The following is a 17,336-nucleotide window of genomic DNA, read 5'->3' as shown; positions in this document are numbered from 1 at the left end:
TCACGAGCCCCCGGCTCGTCTTCGTCTGGCATCGCTTTTCGATCTTAAGGGCGCTCGGTGTGATGGCACCCAAGGTGGTGAAGGAGTTCCTCCAGTTTCGCATTGCTCCTGTCCAGCGCCATTCCCACCGGATGTGGGCCTTCGGGGGCGTGAAGACCGCATGAGGCTCCAGAAGGAAGATCTGGCGCCTGAAGTGCTGAGGAAGGTTCTCATGATTCTGACTGGGAACCCTTCCCCTGGCAGCCTCCGGCAAGGGGGTGCTCTGCTGTACCTTTGCTCAAGGAGGGCTAGTTTTGTGAAGCAGATGCCCAGCTTCGACGAATGGGGGTTGCGCCGCACAGGCCTCATGGGACCTCGTGGGAACCCAGTTGTGGTGGTTGCCCTTTCGGTTGCCCGCGGCGGTCCTTCCTCGAGTGGTGGAGCTGGGAGGCAAGGGCCACCGGGGGCTGAGGGGGCCGCCGTCGGGATGATGACGATATGCGGAACTCCTGAGGCGGCAGCTTCTGAGGCCTGCCCTGCGGTGGCTGAAGGTGTTGAGCCGCGGCCCGTGGCTCCCGTGGCAGAGGCTCCTGAGGCCTCGGCCACCCTTCACGGGGCGGTGTCTGGCGGCGTGCGCCAGGGCGACGCCCCGACGCCGGTCACATTGGCGCTTCTTCCTCGTTGCAGGCTGACCCTTGCACCGAACTCCTAGGCCGCTTCCGCGTGGACTTCGAGGCTCTCCTAAAGAGAAAGGAGGCCTTGGGTGATGATTACCCTTGCCGGCTATTGAAGCGCAGGAAGTACTTCGCCATTGATGATTAAGCTTTCCCCTTTCTTAGTCCCTTACTTTCCCGTTGCTTTAGCTGATCATTGCCCTGCAGGGGCCTTCCTGTCGAGTTCACGGAGACGGCAAAGGAGCCATCCCTCCAGGCCTCGCCCTCTCCATCGTCCCCAAGCGCCCCGAGCTCAAGCACTGCCCTTGTGGTGAGGCCGGTTGGAGAGGTGAGCCATCCTGTGACACATCATGATTCTGTGCGTCGCGCGACCCTCCTTCGCGAGCCCTCCCGGGGTATAGCCAGCCTGCCATGGGCTCTTCGATTGGTCGTGGACGGCGACTGGCTGAGGTCGGTCTTGCGTTCTTCCTTGGAGGATGAACCGGCTCTAGGCCAGGCTTCTGGCGGGGCGTGCCCGGCCATCGCGAGGGCGCCAGCCCCCAGCCCCCTGCCCAGAGGGGGAGTGCTGGTTCGTCGCCCTCCTCGCGCGCCTGGGATGGAGGATGACGCGGAAGATGTGCTTGAGCATGCTCGGGAGCGCCGTGCCCTTTGCCAAGGGTTTCTCCGGAGGGCGGCTGACGCAGTGAGCCAGCTCGGTGTAGAGCTTGCTGGCGAGGACGCGTGCCTTGAGGCCAAGGGCCTGTGCCTAGCTAAGGAGAGGCGCAAGCTGAAGGTGGCCATTGCCCTTGCGCGCCACCAGCGTGACCTCGACAATGAGAAGGCCGAGGTGTCGCTGGCGGCCTCTCGGGAGGCCTGCTCCCGGGCCGTCGAGGAGGCCCAGGAGGCTGACCAGCGGTGCAGGGCTGCAGAGGAGTGAGCGTGGGAGCTCCAAGCCTGGAGTAGCTCCCTAGAGCAGCAGGTGGAGTTGCACGAGGCAGCCCTTGCGTCGATTAAGCGGGCCTTGGTCGACCGAGCGGAGCTCTAGAGATGTGAGGAGGCACTGATGCTGGAGGCCACCGAGCGCACCCTGGACCTCGAGCGGTTGGAGACGAGGGAGCGCCTAGTGGCGCAGGCGGAGGATGACATTGCCGCAAGGGAAGCCCGAGCCTCAGAAGAGGTTGATTGCCGGGTGGCGGCGGCCCGCTCGAACCTCGAGCGCGAGTTCAAGGAGAGGCTGGAGTTGATCAGGGTCGAAGCAGAGGGCAGGACCGCCGCGCTAAAGGCCAAGCTGTATGAAGTGACGCGGCGTGCGGACACTGCCGGCGCCGCCCTTGGCGCGGCACAGGTGGAGCTTTCTTCCTCCCGCGCCGAGGTGCTTCTTCTCCGTCAAAGGGTGGACGCGGCTGAGACCGTCACGCGGCGGAGCAAGGATGAGATACGCCAGTGGCAAACCTTGGAGCACATGCATGGCCCGATGCTCCGCACGCTCCGGGAAAGAGCTAACACGGCCTTGGGCAACATCTGTGAGACTCATGTGGTTAACTTTGCTGGTAACCTTCAGTTCTTCACCGATGTGGTGACGCAGCTGGAGACTCGGTCGGGCAGAGCCGACATGTTGGTGGAGGAGAGGAGCCGTGCCTTGCTTGGGCGTGCTTTTTCTCGCGTCTTCAGTCATCTCCAGAACATGGACCCCCATTTTGACTTTGATGCCGCCATCGCACCGGTACCCCTGGCAATACAGGGCGATCTGGCGCATTGGGTGGAAGACAACGTGGACGCCCTTGTTAGGGCCTTCACCGTTGATGACGACGGTGTGTTCGTAGCTGCTGATGGGGGCAGAGTGGTGAATGGCCCAGGTGCTGATGACGGCGGCGTAGAAGGCGACGGTGAGGCCAGCGATGCCAGTGGCGACTCCGGAGGTGCCCCTGAGGATGCATTCGGGGATTTATCCGATTGACCGCGCGCTGTTCCTGCTTTTTACCCTGCGCAGAGAGAGTTCAGGCTTGGCCCTGAGGGTTGTAAGAGCATTTTGGGAGGGGGAACCCCTCATGTAAAAAACTTGCAGTTAGCGTATTTGTAGACATGATATCACCCGCATGCCTACGCCAAGCGGCTGGTCTTGTGACGAGTCGACTGGCTTGTTTACCTTCGACCCGCGTGGGCCCTGAGCGAGCCTGCGGAGGGCCGTGGTGTCCTGAGTGCCTCCTGAACGAGCCCATTGAACCTGTAATAAGAACCTGCTGAGAGGGCGTGGCGATGGCAGTCCGGGCTGCGCGCATGCTGGGCCTGGCCCGGCTCGTGAGGGGCTCACGAGGGGAGGCAGCTGAAGCTGGATGGACGCAAAGCGGTAATCGGAACACGAGAGATTGCTCGAACGAGACTAAACACCCCTTCCTCGAACACATGCAAGTCTCAATCTCAAATCCAACTTATATCCGAACAGGGAAAAAACGACAACCAAAGGAAAGGCAAAAAAAGCAGAAAGGCCGCGTCCGGCACCTAGTATAGTCTTTGACATCTTCTCACCAGCGCGGAGCTAAGTGCTACCACTCGGCGTGGGCGGGAGCCCCCGAGGACCGAGGGTGGCTCTCCGAAGACTCTGGGGCGTGTACAGCCCCACTCATTATTACGTGAGAGTGTCACGGGGCGGCGAGCTCTTCAGGCACTCGGCCTTCTTCACTAGTGTCGGCGTTCTGGGAACGGGGGTCCCCAGACTTGCCTGCCTGCGGCCTGCAGCGTGGCTCAAAGGGGGCCCATCACGGCCCATCTTCATCAACACAAGCTCAAGACCCTCGCGAGGGGCCAAGCCTCGCGGGGAGGACGACAAGGAGCTTCCTCGGGCACGGCCTCATCAGGCTGGCTCATGAGGAGGTGGAGAGTTCAAGGCGGGGTACCTCGCGAGGTGCCCATGACGCAAGCCATGACAACCAAGGGCACCAGCCCGCGCAGTGTTCTTCTTTCCTCTTTGGTGCAAGGGGAGCAAGCGCAGGCGAGAGCATCAAGCAAAGGCATCCATTTCGGTGCAACAAGACCAAGACCAGTCCAACGGCGGGATGGAGGTCACCGTGGAGCCCAAGTCGGCGTCACCACCAGAGCCTTTGACAGGCGAGGACCAACTTTAGTCAGGATAAGTGTACTAGATGTTCCCCTTCAAAATGGCCAATTGTTGGCACCCTTCCCGCTCAATATTTGGGAAGAGGCCCAGGGCCTTCGCCTATAAATAGGACTAGCCACCCACAGGGTAGAGATATCTGGATAGATATCTGGATAGATATCTGGATAGGAATCTGGAGATAAGATAGGCATCTAGAATCAACCCCTCCAAAGGGACAACACCACCACAAGAACAGACCCTCGCGAGGCTGTTCTTCCTTGTATTGTTCATCATCAGCCCAAGAGGCAATCCACCACGCCACACACTGGAGTAGGGTATTACACCACAATGGTGGCCTGAACCAGTATAAACCCTGTGTCTCTTGTGTTGTTCTTCTCGTAGTTTAGATCCTAGCGATACGGCCGAGGAACAGGTAGGTAGAAGGCGAAACCTCCGCGCGCACCCCAGTGTTCGAACCTCAAGGGTCTGCCGGAACCCTAAATCCGACATTTGGCGCGCTAGGTAGGGGTGCTCCGGAATTCATCTTCCGTCGCCCTGTTCTTCTCCGACCGTCGCGATCATGTCTGACGCACGCCGGGTTCGCGCCGAGCACCGAGCCGCCCTCGCTTCCCGCGTCGCCCAGACGGCTCCCGTCAGCGGGCGCCCTCGTCGTTCCCCGTCGCCTGCCGTCAACGCCGCCACCGTCCCGGCGGGGAACGAGCAGCGAGCATAGTCCCAGCACCCGTCCATGAGGCGAGACGGCCGCACCGCCACGCCCTCGCTCACCCCTGCTGGTTCTTCATCTCGCGCGCCCCGCGCGGCCATGGAGGCTCGAGCTGCGCTCATCGCGGCAAACGAGCTGCTGCGCTACTGCCCAGTCGACGACGTCTACGAAGAATGGCTCGACCAAGTCGCCAAACTCGTCCGCGCCGCTGGGGGCTCCCCCGCGCCATCTTTCTCGCTGCACTGCGCCCCGCCATGCGCGGGCAATGAAGCTCCTGGGGCGCCTCAGCCGCCTCCCCCTCAAGAAGGCACCCTGGCTCCAAGGCACGCGGCCCCTGGGCGGAACCCGCCCCGTCAGGAACCATCGCGGTAGGAGCAGAGCTGCCAAGAGGTCCATCGCCCTCGAGAAGCTGCCCGAGCGCTCCCTGCTCCAGCTCGTCCCGACCACGCTCCTGCTCTAGCATGTCAAGACCCCGCACTGCACCCAGCTGCGGCGCACAGGGACCCGCAGGACCGAGCCCTTCGTCCTCCAAGGCCTCCTGTGACCACAGCGGGCTGCCGCGCCTTCACCACCGAGCTACGCACCGTCGCGTGGCCCGGCAAGTTCAAGCCAGACCTGCCTCCTCGCTACGACGGCACGGCAGACCCTGCGGAGTTCCTCCAGCTCTACGAGCTGGGCATCGAGGCTGCAAACAAAGACGAGAAGGTCATGGCGAACTGGTTTCCCATGGCTCTCAAGGACGGGGCCCGCACCTGGCTTCTGAACCTGGCCCACAGGCACGATCTCCTCCTGGGACGAGATGTGCACCCGCTTCATCGCCAACTTCCAGGGTACTCGTGACCGGCCACCCGCCGTGAGCGACATGCGCCGCATCAAGTAGCAACCAAGGGAAACCCTACAGAAGTGCATCCAGCGCTTCAACAACGCGCGCCTCAAGATTCCCAAGGTGACCGAGGAGGCCATCATCTCAGCCTTCTCTGACGGCGTGCGTGACGTCAAAATGAAGGAGGAGCTCGCAATGCATGAAGATCTGTGCACTTCCTTGGAGCTGTTCAACCTGGCGACCAAGTGCGCCAGGGCTGAGGAAGGGCGTCTCTCCCTCCTCGAGTTGCATGCCGCAGACCCTGAAGAGAAGAAGCCCAAGTCCAAGGACGTGAAGCGCAAGGGGGCTGCCGTGCTCGCGGCACAACCAGACACCAAGCGGGGCAGAGATCAGCCCGAATCCTCCAAGGGCAGTCGGTACTGCATGTACCACAACCTCCACACCCATAACACCAATGAATGCCAAGAGCTCCGGGCCGTGCGTGAAGGACGGACTGGACGGGGTCCCGACCGCAGCGACCGGGGCTACGGCCGAGGAGGAGGAAGGAATGCAGGACGCTGGGACGACCGCAGCCCACGTCAAGGGTGGCGCGACCAACCTTGCGAGGATCGCTGGAAGGACCCGCTTCACGAGGGAGGCTGGAGAGATCAGCCTCGTGAGGATCGCCCGCAAGGTAACGCCGGCCTCCCTCCGCTACCGCCGCAGCCAAGGAGAAATGAGGACCGTCATCAGGACGAAGGGGCTAGGGGCTTCCAGGAACCACGTGCGATCGCCTGCATCCTAGGCGGAGCCCAAGACCCAGCCTCTCAGCGCATCTTCAAGCAGTTCGCCCACGAAATGAATGTAGTCCTCCCCAAGCTCGAGACCACGCGCCCTCTCAGGTGGTCGCCGTGTGCCATCACGTTCAGCTCAGCGGATCAGCTCAAGTGCGCGGCCACGGCCGGAGTCCTCCTAATGCTTTGTTCCCCAATCATCAGCAACGTGCTAGTCACCAGGACCCTCATCGATGGCGGGGCAGGGCTCAATGTCCTGTCCGTGGAAACATTCAACAATCTCCAAGTACCCTACAGTCAGCTTCAGCCCACCAAGCCTTTCTCCGGAGTCACCGACGGCTCCACGGTCCCGATTGGGCAGGTCCGCCTCCCTGTCACCTTCGGGGCACGCGACAACTACCGCACTGAGCTCATTGACTTTGACGTCGCCCACATTCGCATGCCGTACAACGCCATCCTCGGATACCCAGCGCTGGCCAAGTTCATGGCCGTAACCCACCACGGCTACAACGTCCTCAAGATGCCAGGAAGTGGCGGAGTCATCACAGTGCCCTGCGAAGAGAGAGACGCAGTTTGCTCCATGGAGAGAGCCTTTCAGGCCGCATCACTGGAAGACCCGGATCGCGGAAGCAGGAGGCTTCCCGAGTCCGCCTCCAAGAAGAAGAAGACATCGATCGGCCTGGCCCCTCAGGAGGCAGGTCCCTCTGGGCCCGCGCCTGCTCAGGGGGAACCTCCTTCCATCGCATAGGGAAGTGCGCCCGGCGCCCTCCTCAGCCAGGCCTCGGGGGCTCTCCCCTGGAGGGCCGTTGACCTCGCCAAGGTCACGAGGGAGGCGCTTGGGCACCACGTGGAGGCGTGCTTCGAAGCACGTTTCCATCAAGAAGGAGCAAGGCAAGGAGGGCCAAACCCTCAGAAGTTCGTCAGCAAGGCCACTCAGGAGCTACAGGAGTCAAGGGTCATGAGAGGCAGCCGCCGCTTACCCGCTGTGGCCCCCCATCCAGGCGAGGATGGTGGGCTGCGCGTCTGCATCGACATACCAGGGCTCAACCAAGCCGCGTCTCAGGAGCGCCTCTGGCCTTCGTGAGTGGGACTCTGTGAGGGCCCGCCCCACAGCTACGTTCGCATGCCTTACGGCTCGCCAAACGCGGCTGCTGCATACCAGCGCCTCATGGGGGCCATCCTGGAGGCTCAAGAGGACGGGCGTTCCGCAGCCCTGGTGGAGATGGAGACGGTCCGCGAGGAGCCACCAGCGCCTCTGGAGCCTCCCGAGGCCCCAGGGCCTGGGGGCTCGTGAGGACCTGCTCCCGCAGCCCATCGAGTCTGCTGCATCAACACCCCTTCGTCTTCAGCGTCATCAGGTGACATCTTTCTAGTTTCATTTCCAGCTAGGAGCGCCCTCGGGGCTGCATTATTCCCAGGCCGCGTGGGTCTGTCCCTGTGGCGTGTATGTCTTTTATTTCATGTTCTTAGCTCACTCTGCTGGGGGCGCCCCTCGGGCTGCATTATCCCCAAGCCGCTCGGGTCAGACCCAATGGCATGTACCCCTCTTGCATTTATCTTAGGGCCATGTTTTTGACCCGTCATGCTTGTTGTTTGGTGCATGTTCATGGTACCTTTTTCCTTCCTGGATGTCGCAAGCTTGCGCGTTAAAGGGGGGTGCCTGAGCATCACGACTCAGGGCTCCTACCGGATCTCCGGTCCTCACCCTCTGGTCTGCCCACGGCATCGCGCCCCGGCATACCAGCGACCGCTGAGACCAGCCCGAGAGCCGGGACCCGAGGACGCAGAGCATCGGCATCTAACCAAATTTGCAGGAACACACTTCAAGATAAGGCCCAGCGCCGGGCGCAACCCGCCTTGGGGTGGGGCCCCGTGAGTCCCGAGCGGGATCACGGGTGAACCAGCACACCTCGCCAGGCCTTTCGTGCCTCGCCGCCTCTCCAAGGCAACTAACGGCTAACCGTCGTTTGTTGCGATGAACTCTTGTTTCTTCTGTGATGAGCCTGCAGGGTTCCCCCAGGAGCATCGTCATGCGAGGCCCTCACAGTGTCTTCTTCACCCTCATCCACGCAAACCGCTTGCACGTTAAAGGGGGGGGTACCTGAGCATCGCGACTCAGGGATCCTACTGGTTCTCCAGCCTCACCCTCTGGCCATGTCCATGGCATCGCGACCTGGCATACCAGCGACGGCTGAGACTCGCTCGAGGGCCGGGACCCGAGGACGTAGAGCAGAAAGGGGAGCGAGGGCGAGAGGAGAGAAGTAGGTGATGACCTCGCCAAGCAACCCTCCGACGGCCAAGGCACGGACCTAGCGCAGCGCCAGGAAACGTTCCTGGCCCTCGAGATAAGTCACTCTCCAGGAACACTAGCTATCGCAGCACCGTCCCCGCACTTAATACAATTCCGTCTTAGCAACATCGCTCTCCTTTCTCACCAAATGATGGCTGCTTGAGCGCCAAGGGGGACCTCCTGAGCATCGCGACTCAGGGGCTCTTACCAGGCCTCGGGCCGCTCACCTCCTAGCCTTGACCACGACATCGCGACCTGGCATACCAGCGACGGCTGAAGCCGCCTTGGGACTGGGACCTATCGGCGCAAAGCACCAAGCCCTCACGAGGTCCGACAGGAAGAAACTAAGCTAAGACGGAATAACCATTTCGCACTGCTTCATAATGAGGATCATATTGACAAAGGGAGCTATAGACACCTTACAAGCCCCCACGGGGTGTGTTCTTGGCTCCTCGCAGGGACAAAAGACGCGTACCCTAAGGAGTCCTAACTACAGGAACCACGGCAGCGGGCGCCATCATCAACAGTGGGCCGCGTGAGGCTCGGCGCCAGCCTCATCCAGATCAGAGACGGCGGCGGCCTAACGGGCCTGTCCTGCTCCGAGATCGGCGCAGGCTCGGGGGCTTGTAGCTATCATCGCTTGTCTCCGGAGTTGCGAAGAGCTCGGCGGAGTCACCGGATCCTCTGGCATCCCCGCCGCTTGAAGAGCTGCTGGAAGAGCGTGCGGCGGCAGGCCTGGCCCCAGCCGCTCCAGAGCTTCTGCCGCTGCCTCTGGGACAGCACTCCAGCCGGCGCCCTTCTTTGTCGAAGGCCTTGAAGAGCATCACGGAGGCGCCATCGAACTCTAGGTGGATCACGAGGGCGCCCCTCGCCCTGCAAACCTGGGCGATCTCGCCCCAGCCCCGGGTCATGAAGACCTTACCTGGAGCGACGACCTCGACATCCGCATCGGTCGCAGGAGTCTGGCAATCGGCATGCTGCAGCCAAAGCCAGAAAGGCCCCCTCGACGGAATCTCGAAGGCGAAGGAAGGAGGAAGGCGAATCCAAGATAGAGGAGGCATGGCGGCGTGGACCACAAACTCTCGGGAGGAGCCCTCGGCGTGGACTCCAGGAGGGACAACGCGCACCGTCGTGACTCGCCGGCACCGACGGCGGCGTCGTCCATGGCGCTCGACACCAGCTCCTGCAGGGCCCCCATGGTGGGCGTACAAAGGCAGCGGGAACCCTGGCGGAGGTCGCTCGCCCCAAGGCCTCGACACCTCCTGCCTCATGCCTTCATCTCGGCGGCAGAGGACCAACCGCTTCTTCGGCGGAAGCGGGTCAGGACCCTCTCGGGGGGCCTTTCCCTTCTCTCCTGTGGAGAACCGGCGGATGGGCGCCATCAACGTGAGACGGAGCGATGGCGAAGATGAAGAAGAGGAGGAATAGCAGAGGAAGATTGACTAGAATGGCTCGCGTCGTTCCGTACTTATAGCCAAGGGAGGCCAACCGTCAGCCTCCATGACCGAAGGTAATCATGACTCGTTTCACATGCAGGGACTTGTCAAATCCGTGCAGTTGCTGAGGCGTCGTGGGGAATTGGAGGCGCCCACGTCCAATCAACCGCCACGCGGTGCCCAAGGCCGCGGGCTCTTAGGGCCCGCGACGCTTCGCACTTGCCCTTTCGCCTCTCTGCTCGGCCAAGTCCGGGCGCGCCTTAGGCCCGGGGGCTACTGTCGGCGTTCTAGGAACGGGGGTCCCCAGACTTGCCTGCCTGCGGCCTGCGGCGTGGCTCAAAGGGGGCCCAACACGGCCCATCTTCATCAACACAAGCTCAAGACCCTCGCGAGGGGCCAAGCCTCGCGGGGCGGACGACAAGGAGCTTCCTCAGGCACGGCCTCGTTAGGCTGCCTCACGAGGAGGCGGAGAGTTCAAGGCGGGGTACCACGGGAGGTGCCCATGACGCAAGCCATGACGACCAAGGGCGCCAGCCGGGCGCCAGCCCGCGCAGTGTCCTTCTTTCCTCTTTGGTGCAAGGGGAGCAAGCGCAGGTGAGAGCATCAAGCAAAGGCATCCATTTTGGTGCAACAAGACCAAGACCAGTCCAACGGCGGGATGGAGGTCACGGTGGAGCCCAAGTCGGCGTCACCACCAGAGCCTTTGACAGGCGAGGACCAACTTTAGTCAGGATAAGTGTACTAGATGTTCCCCTTCAAAATGGCCAATTGTTGGCGCCCTTCCCGCTCAATATTTGGGAAGAGGCCCAGGGCCTTCGCCTATAAATAGGACTAGCCACCCACAGGGTAGAGATATCTGGATAGATATCTGGATAGGAATCTGGAGATAAGATAGGCATCTAGAATCAACCCCTCCAAAGGGATAACACCACCAAAAGAACAGACCCTCGCGAGGCTGTTCTTCCTTGTATTGTTCATCATCAGCCCAAGAGGCAATCCACCACGCCACACACTGGAGTAGGGTATTACACCACAATGGTGGCCTGAACCAGTATAAACCCTATGTCTCTTGTGTTGTTCTTCTCGTAGTTTAGATCCTAGCAATACGGCCGAGGAACAGGTAGGTAGAAGGCGAAACCTCCGCGCGCACCCTAGTGTTCGAACCTCAAGGGTCTGCCGGAACCCTAAATCCGACAACTAGTACCGGCCTTGATTCATATCGCCAGACGAGGGCCCCGCCTTGCGCCACACTCTATTGCCATCGACAACGGCCGGAGACCAAGGACGCCACCGATGGGATAGAGCGGTCGCCAGCGGTTCCCACGATGACCACGGGTCCTCTGCCGGGGGTAGGCCCTGAGGCACGTCCCCGGCAGAGGGCCTACCTCTTGAAGACGCCTTGCTCTGAGCGCCGCGTGGGCGAGGCTGGATCTCGGCCCCTTCCTGTAGCCCCCGGTGCCCTCCTCCTGAGGGGTACGAAGCTACTAGACTGGGGCGGCCATCCGCCGCGACGACCTGTACCTCCTGTTATCCATGGTTAGCGTATGCCTGTTCTTGAGGGATTAGCGGTACCCGATAGTCGCTGCCTGCAGCGCGGTCGACGAGGCCTTCCCTGGGATACTGAAAGAGCTCAGCTTCGGGTGTCTCTTCCCCCAGCCTGGGCAGAGGAACGAGCCATGGAATTCCTCCTGTGCGTGTCCTTGATCCACCATGTGGGGCACATACGCTTCCGGGGCCGCCGCCCCGAATGCCTCGCTATAGTGCCCCGTGTGCCATGCAGTCCTGCTCGAGGTGCCCACCTGGGACTGGTAGCATGGCGGCCCACCGGGACCATGGGCTGTAGTGGATCCCCCTTCGCTGGTCGTAGGCGGAGGCAACACTATTGGCAACCAGGCGCCGACGGCCAGGTTGGCGTTGGAGTGGCCCTAGAATCCGCTCGGAGCTGTGCGAGTGCGTGTGGGGCCTCCGTGCGGTCCTCCTTGGGCTTGAGGCGGTGGCTGGGCACAAAAGGGGTGATCCCCTGAAGCGGCGGAGCCCAGGAGCTCTACCACCCGCTCCAGTAGCATGTCGCGGCCGCCCTCGAGCAGCCTGCATTGTAGCAGCTCTCGGGCTACCGTGAGCGCGGCCCTTGAGTTTGCCTGCTCCCACCGGGTGTACGGCGTTGTGGCCGCGGCGTGGCTTGAGGCCCTTGCTGCCGACCGCACCTGCCGCGGCATGAGAGCTGGTGCCGCCTGACCGTGTCGCCCGCGGCCCGCAGCACCCTGCGGACCGCGGGCTGCTTGGGGCACAGGGTTGAGGTTGCCCTGGGCAAGCGGCTCTGCGCGGGCGGGCCAGGAGGCCTAGGGATCGGGATTGCCCGTTGGGTCGCCGGACATGATGACAATGATGCGACGGTACGCGAGGCAGCGGGAGAAGGATTCCGGCGCACCCCTACCTGGCGTGCCAAATGTCAGATTTCGGGTTTCGGCAGACCCTCAAGGTTCAAACTCTGGGGTGCACGCGGAGATCACACCTCCTGCCTACCCACGTCTCGTCGCCTCGCAAGGATCTAAACTACACGAAGAACAACACAGGGGACATGATATTTATACTGGTTCAGGCCACCATTGTGGTGTAATACCCTACTCCAGTTTGTGGTGTGGTGGATTGCCTCAGGGGCTGATGATGAATAGTACAAGGAAGAACAGCCTCGCGAGGGGCCGTTCTTGGCTGGTACGATGAACTGCTTGGGTGAGTTCAGTCGCCTCTCTCTCTCTCTAGTCTACCCAAAATCTCTCTCTTCTGCTCTACGGTGGCTAGCTCTATTTATAGAGGGAGGCCCTGAGCCTCTTCCCAAATATTGAGTGGGAAGGGCGCCAACAACTGGCCATTTTGAAGGGGAACATCTAGTACACTTATCCTGACTAAAGTCGGTCCTCGCCTGCCAAAGACCCTGACGGTGACGCCGGCTTGGGATCCACGATGACCTCCATCCTGCCGTCCTGCTGGTCTTGGTCTTGTTGCACCGAAATGGTTGCCTTTGCTTGATACTCTTGCCTGCGTTTGCCCCCTTTGCACCAAAGAGGAAACAAGGACTCTGCGCAGGTCGGCGCCCGCCTGGCGCACGCCTGGCCTCGGTCGTCATGGCTTGCATCATGGGCACCTCGTAAGGTACCCCGCCTTGATCTCTCCGCCTCCTCACGAGCCAGCCTGACGAGTTTGTGCCCGAGGAAGCCTCCTGTCGTCCGCCCCGCGAGGCTTGGCCCCTCGCGAGGGTCTTGAGTATGTGTTGATGAAGATGGGTCGTACTGTGCCACTCCCTGAGCCACGCCGCAGGCCGCAGGCAGGCAAGTCTGGGTACCCCCGTTCCCAGAACACCGACAAGCTTAATAACATATGGTGGTTGATGATTTTCTGAATATCTTCTTGGAAGTATCACCATGTTGTTCCTTGGTCGTTATGCTGAGTTCATGATCAAGTCAGTTTTCCTATAGACTGCCCCTTCTCCAAGGGTCTGTGTCTGATACCCCTGAACTAGTTGGTTAAACTAAACAACAACTTGGAGAGTTGGAAGATAAAGTCCTGTCTAACATAGTTTGTTCCAAAGGGATATCTTTGTGTTTGTGTGTGTGCTGAAGAAAGATGATTGTCAGTGTCAAAACTGGCAGATCTTGGGTAGGGGGTCCCGAACTGTGCGTATAAGGATCGACGGTAACAAGGAGGCAGGGGACACGATGTTTACCCAGGTTCGGGCCCTCTTAATGGAGGTAATACCCTACTTCCTGCTTGATTGACTTTGACGGGTATAGGGGTTACAAGAGTTGATCTACCTCGAGATCGTTGTGGCTAAACCCTAGATGTCTATCCTGTAAGATTGTGTTGTCGCCTATGGACTAAGCCCTCCGGTTTATATAGACACTGGAGGAATCCAGGATTGAACAGAGTCGGTTACAGAGAAAGGAAAGTACATGATCCGAGCGCTAAACTTGCCATCCATGCAAGGGAGAGTCCTCTCCGGACACGAGGGAGGCCCTTCTACCTTGTATCTTCGCAACTCACCAGTATGGCTCATGTCACATAGGCTGACTCCTCGAGGACCCCAGAGTCTATGACTCCCTCAGTAGCCCCCTGAACCAGGCTTCAATGACGATGTGTTCGGTGCGCAGATCGTTTTAGGCATTGCAAGGCAGGTTCCTTCTCCGAATACTTCAATGCAGTCCTCCATGCAAAACAGTTGTATCCAGCTTTAAACAATTACAACCTTAGGCTGTAAGGGAAAAAATATTCGAAATGAAATAAGCCACGTCCATAGGCGATTTTTTCGGCGAGGCGTTATGTCCTGGCCTGGTTAGAATTCTGAACTGTTTCACAGCCCCGTTCCGTATTTCGAGGCACGACCATTGACACGTCTTTTCAAAGCAGAGACCGTGTCCCCTTATCACGGGATTTTCATAAACAGGGGTTTGGGTAATCCAACTGCGCCATTCACACATCCCCTTGGGAATAGGCGAGATTTAAGGCTTACGAGGGGGCTCTTGACATCCACTGCCTTTATAAGAAGTTAAGGATCCATCTTTTTACCCCATGCCTTCTCCCTCCTCTACCTATCCACCGTTCGAGCTCTAGCGCCCAAGTCTCAGTCCTTTCCTTCGCCACCAAGCACTCCTAGCCATGTCCGGATCTGAAGCACAGGGAAAGTGGATGGCCTCCTCTGTTATAGAGGAGAACATCACAGAGCTCCGAGAAGCTAGGTATCTAGCCACAGACATAGTCCACCGGCTTCCTGCCAAAAACCAGATCATTCCCACTCCGGAGCCTAACGAAATGGTAGTGTTCATCCCCCATGTCCTTCACGGACTAGGGTTTCCCCTTCATCCTTCTGTCCGCGGTCTCATGTTCTACTATGGGCTAGATTTTCATGATCTAGCCCCAAATTCTTTCCTCAATCTTTTCTCGTTTATCATCGTGTGCGAGGCATTCCTTCACGTCCCTCCCCACTTCAACCTATGGCTCAAGGTCTTCAATGTGAAGCCAAAGGTGGTCGAGGGCCAACACGCGGAGTGCGGCGGCGCCATGGTGAGTAAACTCCCCAATGTCAACTGGCCGAAGGGGACCTTCATGGAGAGCATCAAAGGATGGCAGTAGGGGTGGTTCTATATCACGGAACCCCGCGATGCCACATGGGCTGCCGCTCCCTAGTTCAAGTCTGGGCCCCCGATGTGACTTACATCCTGGCTCAATAAGGGCCTAGACTAGGAGTCGCCTGACAAGGTGACGGCGCTGGAGAGCCATGTCAAGGGTGTGATAAACAAGAACACTAGCCTCGCTAGCGTGATTCAGGTGATGCTTTTTCGCCGGATTCTCCCTTGTCAATGCCGGACTCAATATATGTGGGAATTCGACCAGGCCGGTCCTCGGACTCTGCATTGGTTCTTCGGCACAATGCACGAAATCATATGGAAACTGCTCTTCAAGACCCAAAAGTCGTGGCCAGAGAAAACCGAAGACCGCGCCTATGACTGCGCACGTCCGGCCACTCCCGTAAGTATTTATGATAACTTTTATTTGCAAATACAAGGGGCAAGCTGAACTTGCTGATTCCCACAGGGCTGGACAAAGAAGGCGGAGTAGATCAAATGTCCGGCTCCGCTGCTCGACGACCAGGCCACTCCCTTGCTGGCTAAGATGATGGTTCTGGTGTTGTATCGGGCGCTGGAGAAGAAGGCCAAGAAGAAGGGCAAGGAGACCAGAGGTCGCCTCCATCGTAAAGGTACTTCAGACGCCATGTCCAAAGATTCCGAAGCCTCCTCCTCCCATGACGAATACGTAGAGGAGGAAGAGAGTAACTCTCCCCCAAGGGGGGAGAAGAAAAGGGAGGCTTCCACGGATCAAGAGGCGAAGGTGGCCAAGAAGGGAAAACCCTCGTTTTTGGCTGATTCCGAAGCGGATGCCGACACCACCCCAAAGCGGCGCCCCAGGCCGAAGCCTTCGTCTGAATCGTAAGTATCCGAAGACACCATATACATATCCGATTTTATATCTTATTATTTTATCATACTGAAGTGCGCATTATAGCCCGGCTTGCGATTTCCCCCAACGATCATCGTCATCTGGGAAATCACTAGGGACGAATGCGATGGAGAGCGAGTCGCCTCCGCAAATCTCTCCACCCACTGCCCAGGATAACACAGAAGTGTTTTCTCGGGAGGCTGTGAAGGTGGCAACGGAGGGTAATACCTCTGTTGCCGAAGAGAGGGGGAAATCAACCCCCATGGAGACCGGCGATGGGGGCAACGCTCAATTTGGCCCCCAACCGAATATTATTCTGGAGACCCATATGGCTCCGGAATCGGACCATCAGCCTTCTTCAAGAGAAGGGGGCATGCCGTCTCCACAGGCGTCCTCTATCAATTCAGAGGCGCCGGACACTCTGATGGAAGTGCTTCAAAGTGCTTCCATTGTGGTGGAGCACCGAACCCTTATGGGTACGGTGGTTGAAAAGGTTCGGTCTGCTAAAAGTGGATTGAACCAAGCCTACACCAGCTTTCTAACAGGCTTTGAGGTATGTGAAGTAATATATTCTTGATTATTTACAAAAGGAATACATGTATATAGATAGTATCCCCTGAGACTCTGTTCGGTGTTTCATGAAGAAAGGCCGAACAGAGGATCGAATAATGTTCCACCGGTGCTAACATATATATCTACTCTAGATGAGCAGGTTGTGAAGCTGGCAACAGCTTCGCATGCGGCCGAAGTCTCCGAGCTAAAGTGGAGGCTGAAGTCTAAGGTATGTTATGCCGAAGCTGATATGAACTGATATGAATTCCAATTTTGTTATCTGACTGAGCTTTATGTTCATGCGCATAGTTGACACATCTGAGGTCAAAGCCCTCAAGACTGCGCTGGCCGAAGCCAAGGAGGCGGACGATGAACGAACCGCCCGCCAAAAGCATGAGGCAAGGTTGCATGAAGTCCAAGAAGAACTCACAGATGCTATAAGAAAGTCTGAGACTTTGGAGTGCAAGGTGTCGGATCAAGAATTCGAGCTTGTTGCGGTGCTCCAAAGTGTGAAGGCGGCCCGGGTTGAAGCCCAAGGTGCCAATCAGGAGATCCGCGAAGCCAAGAAGATCGTGGCTGGTAAGACTTTTAATATGCGGAGCAAATAAGTAAGGAGGAAGTATAACTGTCTGACACGCATTTGGAGTTATCCAAGAGCGTCTGCGGATCTGCCCTGAAGTGTTGCAGATGTTGCGGATTTCTTCCAAGACGAAGAGGGGGGCTTAACAGAGAAACTGTTCTGGTCACAATACAGTGAGCCAGAGCAGCCCTTGCCCCTCAGCGATCAGCTTAAATAGCTGACCGAGCTACATAGGATGGCCGAATTGGCCATGAAGGATGTCATAGTCCGTCTCTGGCCAGCCGAACCAATACCTAATAGCTACTTTGGGCTTGTGAAGCGGTTGGTCAATGCCTGCGCACGGTTAGATGCTATAAAGTGATCGGTCTGCATCGAAGGTGCCCGGATGGCCTTCGTCCGTGTCAAGGTACAGTGGGCGAAGATGAATGCCACCAGTCTTGCAAC

Source organism: Triticum dicoccoides, chromosome 3B (assembly GCF_002162155.2).
Source record: "Triticum dicoccoides isolate Atlit2015 ecotype Zavitan chromosome 3B, WEW_v2.0, whole genome shotgun sequence".
Lineage (NCBI taxonomy): Eukaryota > Viridiplantae > Streptophyta > Magnoliopsida > Poales > Poaceae > Triticum > Triticum dicoccoides.
Note: the sequence above shows the minus strand (reverse complement) of the source record.